This window comes from Pseudonaja textilis, chromosome 7 (genome assembly GCF_049901715.1).
Source record: "Pseudonaja textilis isolate UNSWEBS1 chromosome 7, rPseTex1.2, whole genome shotgun sequence".
Lineage (NCBI taxonomy): Eukaryota > Metazoa > Chordata > Lepidosauria > Squamata > Elapidae > Pseudonaja > Pseudonaja textilis.
The window spans coordinates 43,631,212-43,644,623 of NC_141996.1; the positions used below are offsets into that span (position 1 = coordinate 43,631,212).

At 32.8% G+C, this 13,412-nt stretch overlaps 1 protein-coding gene across 12 annotated transcripts in view; it reads right to left on the bottom strand.

Moving 5' to 3' along the window:
• Positions 1-13,412, bottom strand: part of ROBO2 (roundabout guidance receptor 2) — a 783,469-nt gene that overhangs the window by 354,218 nt on the left and 415,839 nt on the right. The window lies entirely within an intron of this gene.

A 13,412-nucleotide genomic window follows, 5' to 3' on the forward strand; every position in this document is an offset into this window, starting at 1 on the left:
CATTATAGTATCTTCCTCATAGATAGTATTTATAAAATCATATGCACATTCAATATGCAATGCATTTACGGTTGGCCTATATAAATAAAGTTCAGTGTCACATTGAAAATTACATTATTTTTGACCCATTATTCATTTGAATTTTTACATTTGTGGGAGTATTCATTTCCTATGGAAGTGAGAAGTTATAGAATGAATTCAACAGATATTTGGGAGACTAGAAATAATTGCTCTTTTGATAAAGATGAAGCTAGTATGTGAAATATATAGTCATATAAAAATGACTACTGTATTCCCTTCTTCCCTAAAATCATAAAGCAGATCCTTGTAGAGAAACAGGTCTATAAATAGGTCTGGGATTCAACCACCACTGGAAGCACTTATTTGGGATAACTGCTTGTTAACTTTTTAAGAAGTTCAGAGAACCGGTTGTAGGAAGAAATCTCCTTTTGTTTTTTTCCACTTTACAGGATGAATCCTGTAAGGAAGGTAGGAAGGAAACATTCTGGGTGTTGTTTCTAGCCTAATCTTTATTGCCCTGCTTACAGAAACTGCCTCTACATTAACCCTTATAATAGGTAAAGGTTCTTGACAGTAAGAGCTCTAGAGTTTTTTTTTTCTTTAAAAGTTTTAGTTTAAAAGTTGGTACTTTGCTGAGGCTTGACTTTCTTAAAGGGGAAGGGTTGTCTTAAGCTTTTTACACTGCTATTGGGAGGAAATACTCCCCTGTTGAGTTCTTCCAGCTGGGATGCAATAATCAGCACTTTGAAGAAATAATTGAAGCAGAGCTTTTAAATGACAAGGAACCAAGATGAGTGACATTCAGCAAGGCTTCTTGGCTAGCTAGAAAGACTGAGATTCAAATGTGAATTTACATACCGTTTCTGAGTTTTGGTCTAAACTGGTTTTTGGTGAAGTTTAATTCTGTGCTTGATGATGTTTAATTCTGTGTTTATTGATGGGATAATTTTCCCTATTCAGCTTTGTTTGGAAGGAAAAAATGTTAATCTCTGTTCCTGAAAAAAAGCAGGGTTCAGAAATCTGGCTAGTTCCTGTGTCTATTTGTTCTGGTAATTGGTTTAACAAGCAACAGCTACTATGTTTGCTCTTTTGCTACATTCTAGTACTAATTGCTTTCTTTGTACTTAGGCTTACTTCAAGTATTTACACTTGAGCTTGCCTTGGGTTGAGCTCTGGCAGTGAACCAGACAAGGCTTGTGTTTTAATTTTAAAAGGATTTAAACTGTTGTGATTTAATTATTTGTATTGTATTTGAATTTTTCCTGCCTCATGGTTTCATTTTCTATGTGGGGAGGAGGCCTTCCTTCATGCTTTAGTGGTTCCTGGCACTGTTCTTTTGGGGTGTACTTCCAAGAGGCAGGATGCAAGATTGGCACTGATTTTTTACTGCCTTTCTGGGGGGTATGTGATCTTTCCTTAATTCTGGATGATTTCCTTAGATTTAGATTTCCTCTTGTGAGGTGAGTAAGACAAATGTGATACAAATGGATCTAAGGATTGCTTTTCCTGGGCGTGTTCTTTCTGGAGAGATTAAATGACTTCTCTGCTAAAGGGTTTCACTTTATGAGCAAGAGTTGGCTGCTGATAGTTATCATTGCATTTGAATTATTTTAATTCCTCAAGATGCTCTGGCACCCTTTCTGATTTGTAACTCCAGCTTGCAGGTACTTCTAATCAAATGATTAGTATTCAGGGCAGCTGTTTTTGTAAGCAAAAAAGCTTTTTGTATTTTTGTACAGGTAATCTTTGACTTACAACAGTTCATTTGGTGACCATTCAAAGTTACAATGGCACTGAAGAAAGTGATACTTGCAATCATTGCAGCATCCACATGATTACGAGAGTCCAGGAGAATGCCCCTCAACATGAGTGACATTGAGTTGGCTGTGCCCACCCAGTCAGATGACTACCCATCCATGCCTACCCAGCTGGTCATTAGGGCAAAGAACCAGTTGTTAAATTATTTGAATCCCACCACTCATTACTTCCTAACAGGTGCCATTAGGACAGGTGTCAACTTATCCCCTAAATGTATTGTCCAATTGTCATGAAATGGATTTTGGATAGTAAAAGACAGCAGCTATCTGTTATGGATAGATGAGCAATAAAAGCAACACAAAAATACACACACTAATAATTTTCAGCTTACAATATGATGTTTGGTGAAAAAATACATATTTTTAGCATGTGAAAGATGTTTGAACACTTTCCTACACAAATATCTAAATTCAAACTTTAATCTATCAATGTACAACTCTATAACTAGAGCTATTTAAAAATTAAATTTATCCTTTTCTTCTCCACACCACTGAACATTAAGATACAATTAGAGTTATCTACTTATACCAACTATTTCTTTTCATTTGAGATCTACAAAAGAAACAATTTAAAAGAAACAACTTTTCTTTTCACCTTGTATTCTAAGATAGCAGATGGTTTGCCTTCAGGGTGAAACTACTATGCCTTTCCCTCCAATATTAAAAACATAGGCAACAAAGATTATATGCACTATATTTGACTATTGTTTTGTGTCTCTTATATGATTAAAAAATGGAACTTAACATTTCTTCCAAGAAAAAAGTGTTACATTACTATCATTTTCAATATAGTGTATTGCCAACAAATTATTTCAATCATCTACCAATAAAGATATTGAATTACAACCTGTCAGAATGTTTTTTAAATATTTTAGATTCAGATTTATTTGTTTGCTTAATTGCATAACTGAAACTTACACCTACATACAGTACTTCCCTATTTCTATTTAATATCCTATTGAATTCCTAATCCTATACAATATCATTTTAAACCAGTAGGGCTTACTTCTGAATAAATATTTATGGGATAATATCAGTCAATTAATTCCAAATAACCAATATATGTAGAAAAGTTTGATCTCATTTCTGTATACAACTGTGCAAGTATATGTTTTTAACAAGAGCTGCTTAAAATATCAATTATAAAATATATATTTTATCCATTTATATAATTAAACCATGACTCTTACTAATACAGCAAAACTGTAATGATGTCCTCTTAGAATTTTACATGTAATCAAACACAAACATATACTAAATGTTATTAGCTGTGCCATTATAGGCAAATCACATTTAGCTAATTTAACATATTTTCATGCTTTTCATGTAATTGCATATTTCATGAATAAATAAATGATGATATGATTGTACAGCAAATGACAGTTCAATTTCATAGGAAAGAACAAAAGGTCAATCAGTTGTTTTTAAACAATATTTTATGCCAGCAAATGGAAATGTTACCTAAATTACAAACTTGCTATAACTCAAAATATCATATTCACTACTTATTGAATCTGGTATCATGAACTACATGAAAAATCTCCCTTTTGTTGATATTACATTCACAGTAGCCATGGCTTAGATAAAATCTGTATTTTTACACTTATTGAGGAACCTATTCAAATTTTCTTATATCAGACTTCTTCTCTTTCTATAATTTCTTCCATTTCTCCATTTATGTAAATACAATGATGTGTTATTGCTAGACTGTAGTTATCAGTTTTCTAACACTCTTTTTGCATCAAGATTACATAGAATTCCCTTTTCTTAATGGTAGAGAGCACACTGACTAATTATGTCAATGCATAGTGCTAATTTACACAATATGTGCAAGCACTGGTATTTCCTTCTACTTCATCCAGTCTCTCAAGGCTGGCAGCGATGAAGAATGTTTTTCATAACAAGCTGAATAAAAATTTGAAGGAACTAGTTCTGTGTCTCAATGGAGTTCTTAAAAAACATTGCAGCAACAAATTTCATTTCATTAAGCAAAACAATGTACTTCTATAACTGTCTGGTTTGGTACAGCAACTAAACAGAACAGTACAGACTCCAACAAATAGTTAGGACTGCAGAAAAAGCAATCACAACCAGCCTGCCTTCCATTGAGGACATGAATATTGTGCAGATCAGAAGAAAGGCGGAGAAAATAACTAGAGAGCCATCACATCCTGGACATAAATTGTTACAGCTCATTCCTGCAGGACACCATTATAGGACATTGCATATGGCAAAACAAATACACCTAGGGACAGTTTTCTTCCTCGTGCCATCACTCTGCTGAATACCTCATCCTCACAGTACTGTCTTATGTCTTGATGTATTCACTCATGTTGTACAGCTGTAATGTTATTAACCTTCTCATCTTTTCTACTACCTTCTCTTCTTAGTATCATTTTTATTATTATTATTACTCTGTTGCTTGCATGTACACATAGAGCTTCTTCACCAGAGATAAATTCATTGTATGTCTAATCACATCTGGCCTAATAAAATATTCTATTCATTAAAGTTCATTAAAGACTGAAAATAGTTTCAAATAAATGTCTACATTTTGGAACATTAGTATTTTTTGTGGCTCCCTAACGGAATACATTTCACAATCATTTTTTATTCTTTATGTAGTCATTAATACACAGCAAAATTTCACAACCAGATGTGATGCTTGTGATCAGTGGTGGGATTCACAGTTTTTTTTACTACCGGTGCTATGGGCGTGGCTTAGTACATGTGTCAGGGGAAGGATACTGTAAAATCTCCATTCCCACTCCACTCCAGGGGAAGGATACCACCAGTTTTCTGAACTACTCAAAATTTCCACTACCAGTTCTCCAGAACTAGACAGAACCTGCTGAATACCACCTCTGCTTGTGATGTTTTAGTGTATAGTGTACTGTTGTAACAAAATTCCTTTAACTTACATTTTGTGCAGTGTATGCAGTGTGTGATTTTTAAAATATCATTTTCTCATCTACAATGAGAAAATGAAAGGTGATAAGAATTCAAGTAGTCTATAAGTTATTTAATTTTACATAGTAACTCTGTGAATGAGTTCTAAAAGCAACAGTACACAAGTGAAAAGAATATACCACAAAAACATGTTACTGTTTTAGATCATGTTAACTAACCAGTTATTCAGTAAACATAATGTATGTTGTTATCCAAAAAAAAGAAAGAAAGAAATATCCATAATTCACTTAAACTAAATGCAACTGAACTTAAAAATATGAAATGCAAATAGTTAATATTGTAATAGACCATTATTCATTGTATTATACAAGTAACTTGCTGGCATTTTGAAAATATGGGTCCACTTTTAATATTAAACTATTTAAATTCAACTTTTTAAAAAACATTTTGGCATATTACTATATCAGCATTACCTTGTTCAACTGCAATCTAATTTGTATTTTCTGAAAACAATATTTCAGGTCCTGAAATAATACAATTTCTATAGTGATCACTATAGAAATAAACAGATATTTAGTAATGTAATTAATCCTTCAAAAATCTGATTATGATTTCATGAAGGAATGTATTAAATAGCAGTTTAATTTGTAATAATCTGGGATTCTTTAAAAACACATTAAAATGATAGAAATTTTTGCATTGTTCACAGATGGCTTCATTTATTTTATCCATTTAACGCGGAAAAAAGCTAATAGACTTAGATATTCTATATATACACACAATGGAACAATTTAAATGAGGAAAAAATGGAGGCTGGGGAAAGCAGTTGCTATGTATACATAAAATGCTTTTGTGAAGATCTAAAAGCAAAAAAAAGAACACATGGAAAGTGGGAAAAAGTCAAAGTTTTAAAGAAACATATAAATAGTGGGGAATCATAGAAGGATACAATAGTAGGATATACTCAACAAAAATGTACACAGATGACCCTTTGAGATGCCTTATTTTGGCTTCCTATATTGAGCAGGGAATAGTGCTGCTTAAATGTATCAATTTCATATTCTTTGTGTTGGAGGGGAGAACCCCAAATCTTTTAAGAATACATGCCTCTTACATATTGCATATATTCAAGTACTTTTGAAATTCATGAGTTTTATGGTTTTAGAATATTTTTTCTTTTTTCTGTATACTTGGTTTTTAATTTTAGGAATGATTTTATACGATGCCTAAGGTTGTCATACAATTGGGTAGCCTTATGCATTTAATAAAAAGTGAAATAAAATATCAAAAATATATTTTAGAGTTTTCCAAATCTAATATTCATACTTCAACATACTGTTTAAAGAATTGATTAGAAATTCAGTTATGCTGATGTCACTTGGTCTGAGAATTAGGATGGACCAGCGCAGACATTCATCGTAAACTTCAGAAGCCATAAATACAATAATGTCAAACAATAGCATGTTTATGCACAAATATTCTTGTTTTTTAACCATAAGAATAAAAACCTACCAATTAATAAATTTGGTGATAAGAATAACATATTAACAGTTGAATATATGCAACAGCTTATTAAAATAGCATCAAGGGCAATTATTACTTGGAATTTCTATTATTTTGATTAGGACATTAAGAAAACACATTAAATAGCTGCAAATCTGGAATTATGAAGAAAAAATATTGTAGAATAAAGCCTAATAAATTTCTTGGGTGCCAAAAGCAGGGTTAAAAAAACTTACATAAGATTAATATACGTAATTAGTACAGCTAAAAAGAAATTCCTATGTCTTGGCATAATCACAAATCTTCAACATAGAAAGCCCAGGGGTGAGATTTTTTTTCTCCTCTGTAACTAACTTAATGAATGAAGTACTAATTAACATTATGGCATTGATAAATGGAGAGAGAGATTAGAGATGTACTTGATAAGTCAGTCTTTCCCAGATGGACTGTCAAAGCAACATTAATTCCTATCTCATTGGAGCATCTGCTTCTCCCATAATCCCCTGCCCCTTGGTATAACAAACACAAACTGTTGTGACTCAATTCGATTTATATCAATCTAATTTCTGTTAATCCAATTTGTATTCCAATCTACTTCCTTCTAATCACTTAAATCTTCAGCCCCCATCTGGTAAATTTTCTCTCAAAATTAACGGAGCAGATGCCTCCACAATTGTCTTCCACAGTCAGGCTAATCATAGCCTAGCTGGGGCCTACAGAATATTCTCAATTGATACGTGACTTCCAGTGTTGATGTTCTTGTTATTAATATGGTGTTGAATGAAGACCATTTTGCTTAATAGGCTCTCCTCATAAAATTTAAATAAGAAAATAACTGGAAACTTAAAATATGAAAGCAGAAAAATAAGGAAAGATTGTTACATAATGATTGGCTGCCATCCTAGTATTTCTTATAACTTTTATTGGAAATCACCAATATAAAATGGACAACAACATAAATAGCTTTACATAAACTTTGCCACTAAAGTAATGAAATTACTTGGATGGCTTTTGAAGATTATAGAAAGCACAATACATTCAAATAAAAATAGACAAACATACAATTCTTGAACCATATTTAAACATAACATAACATTTTCACTTATTTCTTCAAGATTGCTCATTATAATATCTTACCTTTTTCCGGATATCTTGGAATTTTGTGCTTGTTTACTATTATCTTCATAACAGAACAACAAAATAAGCCAAATTGGTAAACCTTCCATGATTAGCCAAAGATTTCCAATTGCAGCCATTTATATACTCATCCACATTTAGAATCTTCCAGTTCAGGAAAAATACAGCTTTAAGAGATATTCAATTCCTATATAGGGACTCTTTACCTAAAGCGTCCCTGTCTTTTCAGAACACAATTCCAAATTTCTTTAACAAGTCCAAAGATTTTATCTGTCTCATTCAATTCAAATAATTGTGATAAAAAGAGCTAGGTATCATCAATATACAAATGGCACTTCATCAATTTCCTCAAATTATTTTCCTTAATATTAAAAAGCATGCTTCTTACGTACATGAATTATTATTTGTTTGCTTAATATGCTTCCCCAAAACTAATTTTTCATCATCGGTTGAAATCCCCAGCTTATAAACAAGTGGAGTTTAAGTCATTTTTGTTTTTTTCAGTTTTCAGTTTTAAATTCTAATATTAAGCAATACATTATTCTTGTTTCCAGACCAATGTGCTGTTTCATTCTATAATCTTGCTAAAAGTTTTACTGCGGTGTCACATAAGTGGATTAATAAGTATTCACGTGGAAAGGCATTCCAATAATATTTCATGTGCAGAAAACTGGCACCAAGCCACGCAACTAAAATTCACGTTGAATATTTCAGATTATTTAACACCTTACAGAATTTCTTTGGCATTTACATGTGCTTATCTCTGTACTGCACATGTGCCGCAGTCTCACTTCAAGCTTTTTTTTTCCCAAGGTAATGTTCTTAAGCTAAATACTATTTGAAAACTTACTTATAATTGAGTATTTAAGAAATTATTTTCCCCAGTTTTTAGCACATAACTTTGAGGACAGAAAAATAAAATAATAAATATCTACAAGTATTATGCTAAAAGCAGAATATTACTTTATGGACTGTATATTTACTATGGACTGAATATATTTTTGTCCCCATCTTTTTTTCTCAAAATTAACCTACTAATCCTTTTATGCTATCTCTAGCTACTGCTTGCTGGGTCTGCTTGCAGTGACAGGTGGTCTAGATTTTCTACTTAGAAATCTGGTCACCCTGTATTTGTAACACCTCTCCAGTTAGTGTCATCTGTGAATTTAATTAACATGCAGTTTACCCGCTTGTGTAGATTATTAGTGAAGATGTTAAATAAAACAGAACCCAAACAAAATCCCTGCATCAAAGCAACTGACACTTTTTTTTTCCAATTCTACACATGACTCCCTATCATTTTCTATTTTTAGCTTTAAACTAGGTGTTACTGTCTGGTAATACAAGAACAAAGCCAATTTGCATTAATCATTTACACAAAGATTAATGGTACTTAGCATTAGATTCTGGCAGTAATAGTGGCAAGGTTATCCATATATCTTTTAAAAATCTAAACCAAAATAAAACATTTCTATTTTGTGACTCTTAATCCCTCATTTTGTTCCTAGTTATTTATTGGCTTATAACTTGCTACATTATTAAAAGATGAAACCTAGAAAATAATTTCTTCCAAGTGTTAATGAAATAGACAAGAATTAATGTGTTCTAACAGAAATATTTTTAAAACTAAAAGATAAAGTTAGATTTAATAACTTTGTTGCCAAAATACATTTTGAACAGTCTCTCTCTTCCCCCCTCCCCCCTCCTTCTTCCTGCTCCCCTAGCACAGGGATGTCAAACTCATGGCCCATGGGCTGGGTGCATCACCCACTGGCCACAGCCGTGCAAAGGGAAAAGTTGCAATATGTCACATGAAACAGTGACGATGCATGTTTGACACCCCTACTCTAACAGATGAAATAATTTGTCAATCTAGATTAGAAGATAACTTTCAGAAGCAGATCACATGCCTTTAATTTATTGAAGTTTAATAAGGATAAGGGTACAGTAAGATGTGCAAGATTGTTATAGCAATACCAATAAAAGCAATCTTAGCTTTTACAACATTTTAATAATGTTGTGATGTAGATGACTGTTTATCAGGGATAAAGCTATAATCATTCATCTTCTACTTATGACCTAAGGCAAGGACTATTACTGGCATACAACGTGCATTTAGAAATAAAGGAGAATTTTTGTAGCTCAGGATTGAAATGAGGCATTCTTGGTGCCCTCTGAGACTTTTTGTTTTCTTTCAGACATCCCAATACCCAAACTAGATAACATCATCAATATGAAGTGGGATTTACTTCAGTTTATATTCTAGCAGCTTGTCCTGTCAAGTGTTGGTGAGAGTGGTCTTGGGAGATTCTTTGGTTGGGCTGTTTACTGTGAGTTTGTTTGATAGTTCCTTGATTGGGGTATTGTTTTCTGATGGTTGGTCTGGTGTTAATCTTGGTGTTAATCTATGCTCATCTGAGCATTGATTGCTGACAGAGAGATATTTCTGTCTTTTTGTTTCCCTTTTGGCTTGTAGATTGTCTCTTTTGCATAATATATAAACATTGTTTATGTCTATATTCTATTGATGGCTGATTTGTCAGTGTGCCTGGCTTCTAGAAATTCTCAAACATATTTGAACTTGGCTTGATGGAGGATAGTCAGTTTTCCAATTGAAGCTATGGTTAAGTTTGTCCATATATTTTTAAATTAAAGAGTTTGCATTATGTCTTCTGACTGCTAGCTGGTGTTCATGGGTGCGTTCTGCCAGTCTACTTACCTGTTTGTCCTGCTAATGCAGTCATTACACTGTATGTTGTATATGACTCCTGTTTTTTCTTCTGGGGCTGCTGGGTCTTTTAGTTTGCTTCGGATTTTTGGGATGTCTATAGTTGGCTTGTGTGTTACACTGAGGTTATATAGTATTCTGTTAGTAGTTTTTATGACTTGGTTATGCTATATTGGGCTGAGTAATCCGGCTATATTTTTCTGAATGATCAGCCAACTTGATGAAGTTGTATGGATATCAATTTTATTAGAAGATGTTGTATAGGTGCTCTATTTCCCTTTTCTGTTGTTCAGGATACTGCAGTTTTTTCTGCTAATTTAAATAAAGTTCTCACACAGCTTCTCTTATAGGAGGTTGGGTTAGTAGAACACTTTTCCAGTACACTTCTAGTTTGCCATCATGGTCTCTGCTGATCAGGATATTAAGGAACGGTAGTGTGTTGACTTCTTCTCTGATACAATGATCTCCTTTGAAGATGTTGTTGATGGTTTTGTGGGTGTTTTCTAATTGGTCCCCTTTTATTATGGTGTCTCTACATATCTAATCCATATTTTGAGTCATATTTGTGGAAGTGCTATAACTTCCAAATGTTACATTATGACCTTCGTTATAAGTCCTGAAAGAGGTAATATCCTATAAGTGCATCTTTAATTTGTTGATAAAATTGTTCATCAAATTCAAAGTATGCTGTTAGGCAGAGGCTTATGAGATCAATGATTCTGGGTATTTCAATCTTCGGGTATTTGGTTAAGTTGGGTGTCCTGCCCATCTAGCAGTTTGCAAGCATGCAAATGCAAGTAGAGTAATAGAAACAACATTGGTGGAAAAGTAACAGCATTTCATGCAACTTGGCATATCATCATGCTTACCACATGACCATGGAAAATGTTTTCTGATAACGCTGGCTCCTTCAACTAAGAAATGGAGATGAGCACCACACCCTAGCATCAGAATGACTGGACAGTGAAACTTTACCTTTCTACTGTGGAGCATAAATTGTTTGGCTAATTCTGGCCTATGAAGATGAAAATGAGACCATGATTTCAACATCTATAGTCAAGTCTCTGATTGTTTGGTATCTGATTCTTTGAAAGCACTGTAGTGAGGAGTTGATAGAGTGTGTGCTTTCCCTTGTGAAGTGTCCAAGTTCACAAGGTACCTTTATACAGAATTACTCCCCCACCAAAATGAATTTTCATCAATATGCAAAAGTCTGTTACTGATGTCAGAGCCAAACATAAATGTGTGATGTTGGTGAGTCTCTCTTATTGATGGTTTAACTCTTTCTCTCCCTCTTTACCTGAAATTGGTGCCCATCCCCCATACAGTGGCCACAATTTGCACAGCAGGTTCCTACAATCCTGCCTCAGGCTTAATTTGAATCTTGGTCCTCATGTGAAAAGCCAGTTCTTTAATCCAGTTATTTTGGATTAAAGCTTCATTTTAAAAAAATGTAGGCATTTGATTATCATGGTTATTATTATGAGAAGAAACAAAGATATAAGATGACTCTACAAACTAAAAATTGCATGTACCAGTAACATGAACTAGTTTATGTTTGATAAGCTAACCACACTTCCATGCTGAGTTATCCATAGTAGAAATCAATGTTTTATTATATTTATATTTAAATAGCATAATAATATATATCTGCTTCTGGGACTCAGCTCAACTGAGTTTAAGGGGTCTGATTTCAGAGAAAAGATGCTAATTATCTAGACTTCCAATTCATATTAATTATACTTGCTTTCAGGCACATATGTACATATGTATATGTATTTCATAAATGCAGTATGCACTCTGCTGTTTCACAATGAACAAGATATGGCTCCTGGCATCATCTGGTCATAATCAACACAAGTCAAACATGTGGATGCATTTAACAACAGGGTCATAGCTGGCCTTCAAAACCCAGGATTGTACCACTAAATAGCAGTTCTGCAATTCCTTGCCAATTTTCAGTAGGAAGCTAAAGGAAACACATGTTAAGCTCCAGTAGGCTTAATGGAACTATGAAACTTGAAAGATCCCTACCTTAAAAAAAATCAAACAAAACAAGATAAAATTTTCCAGTTCCCTTCTCAGTACAACATTATCATTACTCACTGCTGAATATTTTTTTGACAAATTTTGCTAATACTTGTTTTACATGTATTCACAAAATCTCTGAATAATTAGTACAGAAATAACATACAAACAGTAATGAAAGATAACAATTGCAACAATTCAACCAGAAAGGAAAACAGAACTAAACTAAACTCTTCCAGCCATGGTAAGACACTTTGTTTCTTCAAAATCTTTCACAGGTAAAATAATATAATGACCAGCATATACAGTGTTCAATTGTTTGTGTGACTACATATTCAAGAAATGCTATGCAAAGAATTTTTTGGAAAAAAATAACTTCAGTAATTTAACAATATCAGTATTATTATTTCATCTACCTCCATCTAATGGGTTTATTTTGTTTCATTTTAGAATTATATGTCAATTTTTATTACTTAATTTGAAAACGTAATAATTAAAATTGTTTGTTACTGTAATTTTAGTTATCATTTTCTAGATTATATAAATTTTCCTCTGAAACTAAAAAAAATAGAATGGTTAAGCACAATAAAACCATTACTTTCCCTATAAATGACTTCTTAAAAAATAATAATATATCTTTATTACCGTGATTAACCAGTATTTTTAAAAAAAAATATTAAGAGGTTATTATAAGATTCAGATTAAGTACATAAACATTTTTGGTGAAATTAGAAGAAATGTTCAGATTATTAAAACACTAAAAAATTCAAAAGATAAAAATACTAGAAAAATATTAAAACTAATAGGCAAAATAGTAATCTAATTAATGTACTTAGTGTACATACATAACTATAAATATGTAAGTCAGTTTGGCCTAGTAAACAAAGCATCAGACAAGAAATCAGAAGACTCGGAATTCTAATCCCAATTTTATGCATGAAAGCCAAGTGGATGACTCTGGGTCACAATGTCAGGTTTGAGTGCCAAGTCAGTCAGTCAAATCTTGTTGCAATAATGGGTCAATAATTGATCGGGGGGAGGGGGGGGAAGCAGACCAAACCTTGGGAAGCAACATAAACATAAAATCATGTATGATTAAAGACAGGTAAAATATGGCAAAAGAAATTAAAAAGTAATATCTTTTATGGTATACTTACAATATATTACATAATTGTAATTATACACACACACACACACACACACACACACACACTACATGTAAGTATAATATGCAATGACAGTGAACAAAATTTGGCAACTTTCCTGGA